The 15,389-nt window shown below is 38.2% G+C and overlaps 1 protein-coding gene across 10 annotated transcripts in view; it reads right to left on the bottom strand.

The window, feature by feature from the left end:
• Positions 1–15,389, bottom strand: part of SRGAP2 (SLIT-ROBO Rho GTPase activating protein 2) — a 262,852-nt gene that overhangs the window by 199,122 nt on the left and 48,341 nt on the right. The gene's annotated exons all lie outside the window — the stretch shown is intronic.

The following is a 15,389-nucleotide window of genomic DNA, read 5'->3' as shown; positions in this document are numbered from 1 at the left end:
GTTTAATTAGGTGAGTTTCAGGTCATTCATATTTTGATATTACTGATATATTCAATCTCTATTCCATCACATTATATTATTTTTACTGTCTGTATTTATGCTCTTCACTCTTTAGTCTGTTTTCTTTGCTTTTCTACCTGCCTTCCTCCCTTCTCCCATTTTTATTTGATTTATTTCTATTTGTTAGAACATATATAATTGACATACATTATTCTTCCACTCCTATCCCTATCTTTGCTTTAGTCTTAAAACTATCTGAAAATATATTACATGTTTATCATCAGACCTTTTGTTAACACTTTATTTCCCAAGTCATATTTTACTTAGAAGACACCTGTCATCTTCAATTTTAAAGGGTATTTTCACTGGGTATAGAATTCTATTTTGGCATTGTTTTCTTTCAACACTTTGAAGATATCAATCCATATTTTTCTGGCTTCCATGTTTTTTCCTACTGAGAATTAGGAGTCAGTCTTAGTGATTATAGATAATACTTTTTTTTTTCTCTGATTGCTTTTAAAACTTTCTCTTTGTCTTTGTTTTTCAGTCAGTTTTATGATATGCCTAGGTGTGGTGTTCTTGATTTATACTTCTTGGGTTTAAAGTGCTTCTTGAATCTCCAGTTTGACATCATTTGTAGTTCTGGAAAACAATAAGCCATTTTCTCTAAATATTGCTCCTATCCTGGTTTCATTGTCCTCTCTGGGCCTCCAATTACTACTATGTTACATTTTTTTCTGTGTATGATTCTTTATGTCTCTAACATTCTTTTCTACAGTGTTTTTTTTCCTTTTTCTTTTCTATGGTTTTAAAATTCATTTTGGTGTCTGTGCTTCATTCTGGATATTTTCTCCCAATCTAATATTAGTTTACTAATTCTTTTTGCAACTGTATCCACTTTGTATCAAACCAATCCAATAAATTCTTAATTTTATCTATTATATTTTTTAGTTTTAGAATCATCATTTATTCTATTTTCACTTTCCAGTTTTCTTCCAAAATTATTAATCTTGCTTTTCCCCTTCCCCTTAAATATATTTTACAAAGTTATTTTTTTAACCCATTCTGATAATTAATATTGTCTTTACCCCCTGTGGATCCATTTCTATTGTCTGTCACTTCTTTTGGTTTCAAATCATATTGTCATGTCTCCTCATATGTCTGGTTATTTTTTACTGCATCCTGGACATTTCATATGAAAAAATACAGAAATAATTTAAGGCTTAGGATAAGGTTATCTTCTTCCAAAGAGGATTTTCTGAATTCCAAAAAGAAACAGAAACTATCCGGAAAAGAATGGAAAAATTTGAACAAGGTATCAGGGAACTCAAGGACAATGTGAACCGTACAAATATACGTGTAGTGGGTATCCCAGAAGGAGAAGAGAAGGGAAAAGGAGGAGAAAAACTAATGGAAGAAATTATCACTGAAAATTTCCCAACTCTTATGAAAGACCTAAAATTACAGATCCAAGAAGTGCAGCGCACCCCAAAGAGATTAGACACAAATAGGCGTTCCCCAAGACACTTACTAGTTAGAATGTCAGAGGTCAAAGAGAAAGAGAGGATCTTGAAGGCAGCGAGAGAAAAACAATCCGTCACATACAAGGGAAACCCAATAAGACTATGTGTAGATTTCTCAGCAGAAACCATGGAAGCTAGAAGACAGTGGGATGATATATTTAAGTTACTAAAAGAGAAAAACTGCCAGCCAAGACTCCTATATCCAGCAAAATTGTCCTTCAAAAATGAGGGAGAAATTAAAACATTCTCAGACAAAAAGTCACTAAGAGAATTTGTGACCAAGAGACCAGCTCTGCAAGAAATACTAAAGGAAGCACTAGAGTCAGATACAAAAAGACAGAAGAGAGAGACATGGAGAAAAGTGTAGAAAGAAGGAAAGTCAGATATGATATATATAATACAAAAGGCAAAATGATAGAGGAAAATATTATCCAAACAGTAATAACTCTAAATGTCAATGGACTGAATTCCCCAATTAAAAGACATAGACTGGCAGAATGGATTAAAAAACAGGATCCTTCTATATGCTGTCTACAGGAAACACATCTTAGACCCAAAGATAAATATAGGTTGAAAGTGAAAGGTTGGGAAAAGATATTTCATGCAAACAACAACCAGAAAAGAGCAGGAGTGGCTATACTAATATCCAACAAATTAGACTTCAAATGTAAAACAGTTAAAAGAGACAAAGAAGGACACTATATACTATTAAAAGGAACAATTAAGCAAGAAGACATAACAATCATAAATATTTACGCACCGAACCAAAGAGGATTTTCTTTCGCTTCTGAAATGTGGCAAAGGAAACTTGCCATCCAGGATCACCTTAACCCATTAAGAGAGTGAAAGCATATGAAACTGGGCCCAGTCTCTTACAAGGGCCAGCCAATTTCCAGTCCATGCTTAATCCAAGGGTTCAGCCCTTCAGACTATTAACCTAAAGTCCAGGATATTTACCAGGGCCCTCCTCCTTGGCAGATCCTTGAATTCAATATTGTGCCCCTAGTTATTTGAGTTATTTGAAAGTTCTGCTAAGTTTCTTAACTTATCAGGTGCTTCTCCCAGAATCAGAAGATACCTCTTTGGGAAAAGAAGTTTGCTCTAACATCATTCTCTGAGTCTCCCTGTTCTTCAGGATATTGGACCCACATCCTTTTGCCCTGTTAGCTCTCCAGTGACTTCAAACAGATTTTTAACACTTCATCCTACCTTTTCGTTGTTCTATGTGAAATTAACATGTTCATGATATCCAGAAGAAAAATCCCAATGAAGACAAGAAGCCTGGAAGTGGGAAGTACTTGTCATAATGTTTTCCTAATGCCTTTATATTATGATTAAATTTACAGTAATTCAATTTGTACACAACCTTCCAGAATATCCATATGCTCTTTTGTTCATGCCTAAGCACTATTATTTTCCTGAAACAAACCAATGCTCCTTGGACTGCCTATCACCAAGAATATCAGACATTCCTTCTTTCTTGGTATCTCTCTGGTGAAGCAGCTTAATGATATCATCAGGACATCTGTTCTAGTCTGCAAGCTGCCAGAATGCGATATACCAGAAATGACTTTAAAATGGGGAATTAAGTTGCAAGTGCACAGTTCTAAGGCTGTGAAAATGTCCAGATTAAGGCAAGGCTATGAAAATGTCCAATCTAAGGCATCCAGGGAAAGATACTTTGGTTCAAGGCTGATGATGTTCAGGGTTTTTCCTCAGCAGGAAAGGCACATGGCAAACATGGTGACATCTGCTAGCTTTTTCTCCAGGTTTCTGGTTTCATGAAGCTTCCTCAGGAGCATTTTTCTTCTTCATCTCCAAAGGTCTCTGGCTGCATGGGCTCTAAAGCTTTTTCCAAAATAGTCCCCTCTTAAAGGGCTCCAGTAAGCAACCCCACCTTGAATAGGTAGAGACACCTATTTCCATCTCCATGGAAACCATCTAATCAAAAGTTACCACCCACAATTGGGTAGGTCACATCTTCATGGAAACAATCTAAAAAGCTACCATCCAGCAATATTGAATGAGGACTAAAGGGCATGGCTTTTCTGGGGTCCACAACAGATTAAAATTGACATAACATCTAATATTCTTTAGTAGATAAGCACAGCACCTTATATAACAGGATGGCTGCTGAACATAATATTCCAAACAATAAAAAATATAGAAGAGAAAAGAAAGAAGCCATGCTAGCCAGATCTGTTTCCTTTTCCATAAGTAAAAATTACTTGTTTGGCTTCTTTTTCCCTTTTAATATGCCACCTTCTCTTTTATTATAGATGATTCTAAACAAGCCATATAACCACGCTTGGCCTTAGTTTCCTGATCTATTAAATGAGTGACTCGTACTAGACGATCTGTAAGCATGCTTATATTCCCTTAACTTGCTTTTCTTCTCATTATCCCTAGAAGAAAAGTAGAAGAAAAAAAAAAAAGGAAGACTCCATCTAATTAGAAAGCCAGATCAAGAGCCTGAAGTTACAGAACGTACAGAGCTTTATCTATCCCCAGGATAGCAAAGATCTCAATTTAAGTGAAATTAAAGTTGATTAAGTTAAATACTAAAACCTAGATTTAAAAATTAAATTGGAGAGAAAGAAGCATGTTCACTTTATGAAAAATAATTCTAATTTTCTGGCAGATCTTGTCATAATGTTTTCCTAATGCCTTTATATTATGATTAAATTTACAGTAATTCAATTTGTACACAACCTTCCAGAATATCCATATGCTCTTTTGTTCATGCCTAAGTACTATTATTTTCCTGTAACAAACCAATGCTCCTTGGACTGCCTATCACCAGGAATATCAGACATTCCTTCTCTCTTGGTATTTCTCTGACCACCACCCTTCTACAACCTTAGAAGCAATTTTCTGAGTGCTTCTCAAGCCCAAACCAAATCTTCAGTAATTAATGAGCATTTAAAGGAAACAACTTGAATTTTTATATATTCATTCCTTTAGGGGTGGAATGTTGAGGTTCCATATATTTGGTTAAAAGAAATATGAAAAATTCCTTACCTTCCTCCACCCTTCTTCCTCACATTCCTCATGACCAACCACCCCCCAAGGGGGGGTATAATTTGCCTCTATTATGCCAAATATTTCAGTTTTTATTCTCACCACGGAAAAATCATTAAACTCAGCTGAATTATTCCTGAGACCCTGGGTAACACGATCACTGTTTTTGCCCTTCAGCTTCCAGACTTTCAGTCTTGCAACTCATTTTAGGGTTTCTGAATGGGGCTAACAAGGGACTTTGCTAAACACATCGTTAAACTGTTGGCATGTGTCCTGGCATGGAAATTTACACTGTATCAATCCATATATTTTCATGGATGTGTTTTCAATGCTGGGCAGTTCTGACTTTTACCCAGATGGGATTTTCAGAGGATACGCCAACATGAAATGACTAAAATATTCAAGACAGAGAAAAATGTCTGGGCTCCAGGTTAGATATACAGGCATGATCATAAGGTGGGCATGACAGATGAGGGGCAAATAACACCATGCACAACCCTCCAAATTCCCTTTGCAGTTGCAAAAGTGTTTTTTCTGAATTTACACTTATCATTCATATATACCAAAGTCTATACTCTACCAGTGTCTTTGAATGAGTCAGTGCTCCTTACTGCTGTCATTCAGACATGCCTCCTCTCCAGACCTTCTCCCATTCTCACTATTCTGATTGGACCAGAACAGAGAAAAGGGAGAAAAGAAACACCTCCTCCATTATAACTCCCAAACACAACTCTTCTCACTTCTTCCCATGATGACAGAACAGGTACTGCCCACTCCTGTACTGAGAGACCCCTTATGGTCACAGCAAGTAAACTGCAAATGGTCACAGCTGGCAATGGAACTAATGTTCCTCAACAGCCAGACCTAAGCTCCATCCTTATGATTCTAACATAAGAAAAATTATAACAGCTTCAAAGCTTTCATTGGTAAAATGTAAGGAAAGCTTAAGGAAATATTTCATCATCCTATTTCCTTTCAAAATCATATTAGACAAGATATAAGGATTTCACATCCATTTCTGTCCCACTCCTCACTATAAAAGCCAACTTAACACTACTAGGTTGGACCACTGTCCACCAAGAAACTGGATCTCGAAACAGGATGACTGCTGAGGATGGGTACCCTCCAGGAGGGGCTAAACACAGCAGATATACAAAGCACATATTTCATCTCCTGGTAAATCCAGTAGGATACTAACAAGTTTTCAAGATGCAAAGCAAATTAATATCACCCTGGGCTGTCATTGTATTTTGGAGTATACTAAGTATTCAATTTTGCCACAATGCTACCAAGAAACACAACACATACTCTCTTAACTTCCTTCAGTGGAACTTCTTTTCTAAGACAAATAAAACTATTGCGGAAGCACCCAGTACCCTAGAACATATCATACACCAGGAAGTATGAAAAAGCATTACCAACGGTCCTTGGGAATTCCCTTTTCCTTCTCATGCTCTTTGAAGATCATCATGTGACTTTATTTTTCTTGCATACCACTCATCACAGTTTATAATTATCTGTATTCATTTGTTTAGTCATATATTGTCTGTTTCTCTCTTAGAATATAAACTCTGTGAGGGGAGAGATTTCATCTGTCTTGCTTACTACATCTTCAACCTATCAGTGCATGGCACACAGTAAGCACTCAATAAATATATGTTAAGTGACTACTGAAGCATTAGGATAGGTTGGGCTATGCTGCAGTAACAAATAATCCCCAAAATCTCAGTGGCTTAACACAACAAAAGCTCATTTCTTGCTTATAATGTGTACAACATAGGTTTCAAGAGGGAAATTTGCCCATCATTTTCATTCAAGGACACAGAGTGAGAGCTGCTCCACCTGGTTACAAACTTTCACAATCAACAAAGTAGGAAAAGAGAATACTGAACTGTCTTATTTTTTCCTGCATTTTGCTTCTGCCCAGAATTGCCATGTATAGTCACATTCCATTCACCAAAGCAAGCCACATGGCCATACTAACTTCCAAGGGAAGGAGAGAAGAGGGAATGGGTGAGCACTGGAAGCCTGTTGAGAATGAAATAGCAAATCTAGAGTCATGCTGTCATAAGGGTTTTATTTAGCCTATTCCTCTGTTTCTGGCAAGACTGCAATTAGAAGAACGTAACAGATAATAGCAGGTGTACTAAAAAAAAAGCAAACTAATAATGGACAACACATACATCATATCAAAAAGCTTTCCAAAATCAGTAATCAAGTGACATTGCCACAAGAGCTTTTACAAAGAGAAAATATGTTTTAACTACCTAATCAAGAGGAAATACCTATACTCATTATGTCATTTACTTCAGGAACAAACTAAGTGATTAAGGTATACTCATGCTTCTTGGTTTCATTTAGAAACCACTTCTTGGGGACTGAAAAACAACTGTAGCAAAAGAGTGACAATTGGATATCATGTTTTCCAAAGACAAAGAGACAGCTCACTAAAATCCCACTCATACATTTGTTTTTACCAAAATAATACATACAAACAAAAGCAATAAGCTGCCAGCAGTATTTAGGCCCACTAAAACACATCTGCCCATTACCAGAGAGCCTGTACAACATTTTGACTAGTGTATAGAACTTTCTCTAGAGCATGTCTCTTGATAATTCCTGGAGATATAGAAAGAGATTTTTATCTATACCAGTCAGTCCCTTACATCGAGATAACTTCCAATCACCATTCTCCCTCCAAATGAATTCTCAAGTTTCCATGGTAACTAACACCTTCCTCCAATACTGTCAATATGCTTCCCAACCCTAAAGGCAGCCCTCTTGATTTACTGCCAGAAATACCAGTCTCTTCATTCCAGAGTGCATCTTCCTTCTCTCCAAATTTGTAAATAAGACCCAGTAGAAGATTTTCTTATATCAGTAGCATTTACCAATTACTGAGAGCCTACATTACGTTTTTTATCTCATTTAATCATTTCAAAAAACACTGCATGGTACATATCATAGCCCCTATTTCACAAACTAAAATCATTATATATCTGAGGTTATGTAACTTGGCCAAGGGGCAGAACCAGGATTTAAACACAGAATTCTCCATACCACACTGTCTCTGGGGCATCCTTGCACTCACTGCAAAGCCCTTTTCAAGCTCAGAGGAGTACACCCACGTCTTACTCTCTCAGCCTATCCCTGTACCTTTCTTCAAAAGGGCTTTCTACATCTGAAGACAACTGAATCTGCCTTAATATTAACAGAATTGTATAGTTTGTTTCAATATTAACACAATGCTACTCGAAATACAATGGCCCTTCAAGGTGCACCAAATGCTGATTAAATATTATGAAAGAAAAGGCTTCATTCTCATCCTCCTGTGCTCCAAGGATTCATCTGGCAGGGATGAATGAGATAATGGATGATAAGTGTTTTGTACTCAGTGCAGGAAAAAAGCAGGTAGATGATCAACTCACCAGATGTTAAGACATCCACAATGTGACCAAGTACCAAGGAATGTCTGTAAGGGTAGAACTGCAGCCAAGTTTCCTAGAATTGCTTCCTTGGGCCTCTTTGACTTCCCCCACATGTGGCCCACATCCTCACTATTCTTCCCTGATCACAAATCAAGGGGTATACAAAGCAAGCAGCGTACTTCTAAACTGATCTGTCCCCTCCTCCACCCGTGACACACACGGAAACTTTATGATGGTCTTGTAAATAAGAACCAAACACTTACCATCCCACAAGTTATTTTAAAGTCTGCCTTTTTAAATCACTCACCTGGCAGAAACTATTATTCCCTTGGCCAGCAACTATTTGTAAGACTGGTCTGCCTTCATATTTTCACACCAAAGATACTAATTCTTTAGTAGAAAGGGGAGTATTCTAAATAAAACAATTAACAAGTCACCTAGAATTTCCACCCACTCCGTGGAGGCACACAAACAAGAGAATTAACCCAATTTATTGTCTAAAATAAGTAGGGCGCTCTACCCACCACAGAGCCCCAGAGGTTGGTTCAGAATGACTAATTCCATGTTGTAATTGCTACAATGGCCCACTTCCCTATTTTATAAAACCGTGTGCTGAAATTCAAAAGGCCCTCTCTCCTATCCCCATCTTTTCTTGCATACTTCTGCACATCAATCCATTAAGAATCTAAAGTGTAATTTGTCTTATTCACCATTATCCTGTTAAATTGCTCTACAGCTGCCATGGCAGTAATTGCCGTGATCAGTGATTCAGGCTCCTAGAGCAAAGGGCCTTAAGTAGGTTTCATTATTAAAATTTCCAAAGGTTTTATTATTAAAATAAACCCAAGATAGAGTAGTATGCCTCCATGGGGCAGCCAAAGTTACGATTCTTGAGTTATGAAGGGGTATCAGTCCCATCATCAATGTATCACTCATGAATGCCAGTAATTGCAAATTTATCATCCAACAAAACCAACCAGCATTCTAAGAATGAAGATAAACAATCTCATTTGAAGTAACCTATGTATGCTGCTGTACAACCCTTTAAAAAGATGCCTTTTTCACTAAGGTATTGTTTGTAATAGCAAATACTGGAAACTCAAATGTCCCTATGTATGAAAACGTTTAATAAACTAGACAGCATCCATCCATACAATGGAATGCTATACAGCTTTAAAAAAAGAATGAGGACACTTTCTCTATACAGCACAGAAAACGTCTCAGGATATACTGCTTAGAGCAAAAAGCAAGTTAAAGAGCAGGTTATAAAATATGCTACCTTTACCCTAAGAAAGTTGGAAGGCTATAAGAACATATATTTATGCTTGTATTTACATAAGAAACACAGGAAGAATCTTTAAGAAACTAACAGAGTGGCATATAAGAGGCAAGGGGTGGGCAGGCCACGGTGGCTCAGCAGGTAAGAATGCTTGCCTGCCAAGCCCGAGGACCCAGGTTCGATTGCCGGTGCCTGCCCATGTAAAAAAAAAAAGAGGCAAGGGGTTTACGGGATGGACTGGAACAGAGGTGGAAGCAGTACTTCTCAGCATATACTTTTCAAAATAATTTTTATTTTTGAACCATGTAAATGTACTATCTACCTCCAAAGGATTTTTTAACTTATCTTCAGTATCTGCTTCGTTTGGGGTTAAGTAGGCTATTTCCTTAGCTTTTGATACCAAGTATTTAGCCTGCCAGAAGTCACTAACCTCAGGACAGTAATAATTCAGGTCAGAGGAGTAAGACTATTACCTGATAACCTCCTTAGGGAAGGAAAAACTGATAAAACATGCAGATCCATAAAACTTGAACATTATATGTAAGACCACGTGAATGCTGCCTGTTAAAAATGTGCAAACAGCAAAAGCATAACACTGTGCTAAGAACAAAAGGTCTGAGTATAAGCAGGGTAGGAAGTGGCCCTCCTTCCCTATACCCTTCACAATTTTGATTTTATTTTTGGGTTTTCAAATGGACTTTTTCTTTTTAAGAGAAGTTGTAGGTTTACAGAAAATGCATGTATAAAATACAGAGTTCCCATATACCAATAAATGTATTATTGTTAAGGGGAGGTTTACATCCAAGTCTAGGATTACAATTATTTTCAGCTCACTTTCAGCACAAGGACTTTTTTTATGAATCACTTCTGTGGTTCTCCTCCCCCAGACAAGAAGAAAAGAGAAGGAGAGGGGTCACTATTTTTCAGGGCAAGTCATCTAGCTTTGTGGGTTAAGAGGATTGGCACCAAAACAAATAAACTTAAGCCACTTATCTAACCCTAGTCCCAGAGAGTACTTGCTCCAAAAAAACTCCAAGTTCAAATCCCTCCTACCTAGCAATATTCTTAACTAGATAAATGCAGACATGAATCAGCTGCAGAGTTAAGAGGCCACAAATGTTCCAATGTTGGCAGATGGACTGGCAAAGAAGAAGCCCACAGAGCTGCTCTCAGTCATTCCACTAAGAGAGAGAGGTTTGCAGCCAGAAGAGTGGATAAGGCAAGCGCTCACCTAAGTCCATCAATTTCTGCAAGGGAAAAATTTCTATAGTCATGGGATATTCAGACTGACCTGATGAAAACCATCCAGAAATAGCTAGTTTAGCTCTGTCTCCTCTCCAGATCCAAACTGGCATAGGAAATAAATACCATGTGAAATCTATCTCTACCCTCCTGTTCACATACTCTCCTTGTGAGGGCCCCAATAAGCGGATGACTCTGAAATACCTTCACACCTGTCTTTTTAACCATTTTGTAGACATCTCTATCTGGATATCCTCAGTGGTCTATGTTCAAAGATAAATTCATTCTGCCTGGCAACATATGCTCCTCCTACCTTCATTTTCCCTCCCTCAGTTAATAGCATAGCTGTGCACCAAGATAGCCAAACCAGAAACCTGAAATTCTACACCCCTCCTTCTGCTCTGCCCTCTTTTCCACTCACCCAGTCAACAGTAAGTTATATCTCTTTGTACCTCCTAAATATCTGTGTCTCCCCTTCTCTTCATTTTTACCTATATTGCCTTATTCAGAATTTCATCACTCATTCAACACTCATTAATGAATACAGATAATAGCTAGGTGCTTTTAAACAGAATTAAAGCAGAATGATAACTGCCTTCTCAACATCTAGTTATTAACTTTCACCTGAACTATTCAGATATACTCTTGTCCCCTACCATTCCTTTTCTTCAACAGCCAGAGCGATCTTTTCTAAACTTAAATTAGATCATTTAATTCAGTGGTTGGTAAACTTTTTCTACAAAGGGCCAGATAGTAAATATTTTAGACTTTGTGGGCCATATGGTTTCTGTCACAACTACTCTACTCTACTAACAAAAAGCAGCCATAGACAATACATAAACCAACCAGTCTGACTATGTTCCAATAAGCTTTATTTATAAAAGCAGGCAGCAGCCCAGATTTGACCCCTGAGTGGTAGTTTGCTGACCACTGATTTAATTAACCTCAATGTTTCTCCCTCAATTGGAATTAATCCAAATTTCTTTCTACGGCCAGCAAGTCCCTCCAGCATCATCTCAGTGCCACTTGTCACTATGCTCCAGCCTCCTTGACCTTCTTTAGGGTGCTCAAACACTGTAGTAAGTCTGTTCCTGTCTCAGGGTCCCTTCACTTTCTGCACACCCCATCAGGACTACTCTTCCCCAGATCTTCACATGGCTGCCTCAGCTCAAATGTCGCCTCCTCAGAGAGCCCTTGCTAACCACCCCCACTAAGTCAGCACTCACTCCAATGTGTAAATATTCTTTTTTCCTTGGATTTATTTATTTTCATCAAATTACCCATCAATATCTGAAAAAATAGCATTTATGTATTGCATGTGTATTGTATGTCTCCCTGATCATGGCCCCATTCCACCACCACGAGAATGTAAGCTCCCTAAGGACACAGGTTCTATCTGATCTGTTACTAGAACTGTGCCTGGCACTTAGCCTCAGTATCTACTATCTGAACTATTATCGCCTCCAGTCCACCCATCCAACCCACTTAAGTCCTCACTATCATCATGTCACTACTCTGCTTAAAATATTTCAATGGCTCCTCACTGGCTTCAGGATACAAGTGCAAATTATATGACAAAGCAACTCAACCTCTTATCACACCTCTGATGCTTCTCCCATTAGAGTGCAAGCTCCTGGTGGCAAGGACCATGCTTTAGTCAGGTTTCTCTAGAGAAACAGAACAAGAGGAGAAATCTGCAAATAAGAGATTTTATAAAAGTGTCTCATGCAACTGTGGGAATGCATGAGTCCAAATTACATAGGGCAGGTCGCTAGCTGACAACTCTGATGATGGTTCTTTTTTTTAAAAAAAAATTTAAAACATAACAACATACAAACACGAACATTCTTACCATATGATCATTCCATTCTTGGTATATAATCAATAATTCACAATATCATCACATAGTTGTATATTCATCACCATGGTTATTTCTTAGAACATTTGCATCAATTCAGAAAAAGAAAAAAGAAAAAAACTCATACATACCATACCCTTACTCCTCCCTCTCAATGACTGCTAGTATTTCCATCTACCCAATATATTTTAGCCTTTGTTTCCCCTATTTTTTCTATACCCCTTATCACTCCTTTTCATTGATTACTAGCATTTCAATCTATAAATTTATTTTAATATTTGTTCCCCCTATTATTTATTTATTTTTTAATCTGTATGTTTTACTCATCTGATGAAGGTCCTTAATGAATTCCCCAGGAGAGGTTAGTTGGCTGAAGAAGTGAAAATTCTCTATTCTCCCTTAAAAGTCTTCAACTGACTGGATTAAATCCAACCGATAGGAATCTCTAATTGCAGAAGACACTCCTTTAGTTATTAAGATGTAATCAGCCAAAGATGCAATTAAATGGCTAATGATTTAATAAACCAGTTTTCTGGTTTATTAACCAGCCACGAATGTCCTTGCAGTAACAGTTAGGCCAATACCTGCTTGACCAGACAACCTGGCCAAGTTGACACATGAACCTAACCAGCCCAGACCATGTCTTGTTCATCTTTTTATCTCAGGAGATAACCATAGTGCTGTAAGAGCTCCATCGATGTAGAATATAATCAGCCAGTCAAGAGGGATACAGCAACTAGCACAATGCTACATTTGTAGGCAGTAATTTGATAAATACCAAATGTAAAGGCAATTTGGCAAGATTTTGCACAAGACTCTTCCTTTCCTTTGGGAGCAACCTAGATGGAGGTTATGCTTATAACTCTGAATCTGGCTTTGGATTTCGTCCACCAAATCCAACCTGGCAAGCAGCCACTCACTGCTTTCTAAAAAAACAGTGGACAGAGGCAGAGAGAAAAATAATGCAATCTATCCATGCTGCCTCCTATGAACAGCTTTGGTGAAAGGGTTTGGGAAGGAGACATAACAGTCCAACTAAAATACAATTAGGGATTCTCCTGGATTCCAAGTATCCACATTCTGCCTGTCATTTACTACCAAAGAAAACCCTATGCTGTCTGTGTTACTATATGAAATAACCCAAAACCTTTGGGGAATTTCTTCAGAACTGCCTCACCAATAGAATGTAAAATTGTTACTTCAAGAAGAATTTCCACTAGCCCTTTGAAATCCTTCAACATCCATTAAAGCCAAGGAGTTCTCACCTAATTCAATCTGATGAGTACAAGAATAGTCTTTCTAGGGAATACGTTTTCTCAAATTATTCAGCTGGGAAGTGGGGAGGGAATTTATTACTCAAAATCAAAGGAAAATGAAAATAGACAAACCCAGAATGTTATTACTCTTTTTTTCAGGTGGGGAATTGAGTTCCAGGGTCATCTATTCTTTCACATTGGTCTCTTTCTTAGCGTCTAAAAGCTTTAGGTCTTGGGGACAGCCAGTTAGGTTCTCTTATAATGTAACAGACTCTGCTCCAGCAAAGCTTGTGCTGAGCCATCACCAAACTCCAGAAATGATAGGCTATAAATTACTCAGTCTCTCATTTGAGATAATGAAATGTATATTAGCACAGTCCTGAATAACCACTCTACATGCTTCTCTGAGTTGCTTGGAGTGAATGTGATTGAAGGATTAAAGTGAGCATAAAACAAAACTGGATCTAAAGTTACTTCACTTTGAGCCCAGCTATTCACTATTTACCTACGGGTCCAGTCACAGGACCCAATAGTAGATAGGGAACAAGGCTCTCAGGTTTTTCAAATCTTTTGTCTCTTTCTCTTCCATATTTGTTAACCCTGTTTGAAGAAGCTAAACAGGCTAACCTAACTAAAATAGCTAGACAATTAAACCTTATACCCAGAGCCTCCAGAGAGCCCCCAAACTGCATTCAAGACAGCTACAAAGTCAACCTCAGGGCAATCTGCCAGATTTGGGACATTCAAGAATCCTGTCAAGGATCAGCAAAGGAGTCAGTGACCAACTATTCATATGGACCCTGCTGCCAAGCCTCTTTACAAGGCCATCTCCTCACACTGTACCACTTAACAAAACCAAAGCTCACTACCTATCTTTAAAACCCTTCGCCAATGATACAGAGCCAGAGCATCCTACTCCCTGGCAAGACATCAAGAGAATGACCTAGTAAATACCACTCTGAAGATTTTAAGACCATGAATTTCAGGAGGAAAGAAAAGACTGAAAATGAGTCAGTCAGGCACCTGCTGTGCCAAAAACACATTACAACTCTCACCCTGCTTAATCTTAGCCTGACTGATGCCAATCTGAAGAGACAGACCTACAGGTTCTTAAATTGAAATGAATTCCTGAGCTGGGTTCTGAAGAACACAGGAAACAGCAGCAAATCCTTAAAGGCTAGATAAGGAGAGGAACGATTCAGATAAATGGAATGCTGGGAACTAGCAGAACACAGGGCCCAAAGGGGCCAAAGGTTAAGCTGAGGCCATATAGAACCTTGCTCACTGGGGTATAGACTAGGGTAAGTATGCTAGCTGGGGAAGTGGGCCCAAGTGAGGGCCAACATCATGCAACTCGGCAGTCCAAGGGACAGCATAACAGGGTTATCAAAATTCAGGGTGACTGAAACAAAAGTTTCAGAACCAGGAAGACTATGTTCAGGAGTACAGTGCAAGATTCTCCTAGATGAATCTTTACTAGAGTGAGGTAGAACTATACAGTGGTCCCAGGAGATCTGTTGATTTCCAACACGATCATAATATTGGCAATGAGTAGGAGAGCAGGTCATAGTCCCTGGAGAGGAGGGTCACCAAAGTAACTCAGTCCTAGAGTCCAGACTATGTTCTCTAAATAACATTTCCTTCTAAAAGAAATAAAGTTCCCTAGAGAAACTGCTGATTCCATGTCCAGTGTAGAATACAGAGCCTGGAACATCTTGTTGCACCAGAAAGTAAGGAAGCTATGAAAGTCCAATGAGATTATTTCAAAAGGACCTAGGATGA

Source organism: Tamandua tetradactyla, chromosome 4 (assembly GCF_023851605.1).
Source record: "Tamandua tetradactyla isolate mTamTet1 chromosome 4, mTamTet1.pri, whole genome shotgun sequence".
NCBI lineage: Eukaryota > Metazoa > Chordata > Mammalia > Pilosa > Myrmecophagidae > Tamandua > Tamandua tetradactyla.
Note: the sequence above shows the minus strand (reverse complement) of the source record. Positions and strands in the feature narration are given on the sequence as shown.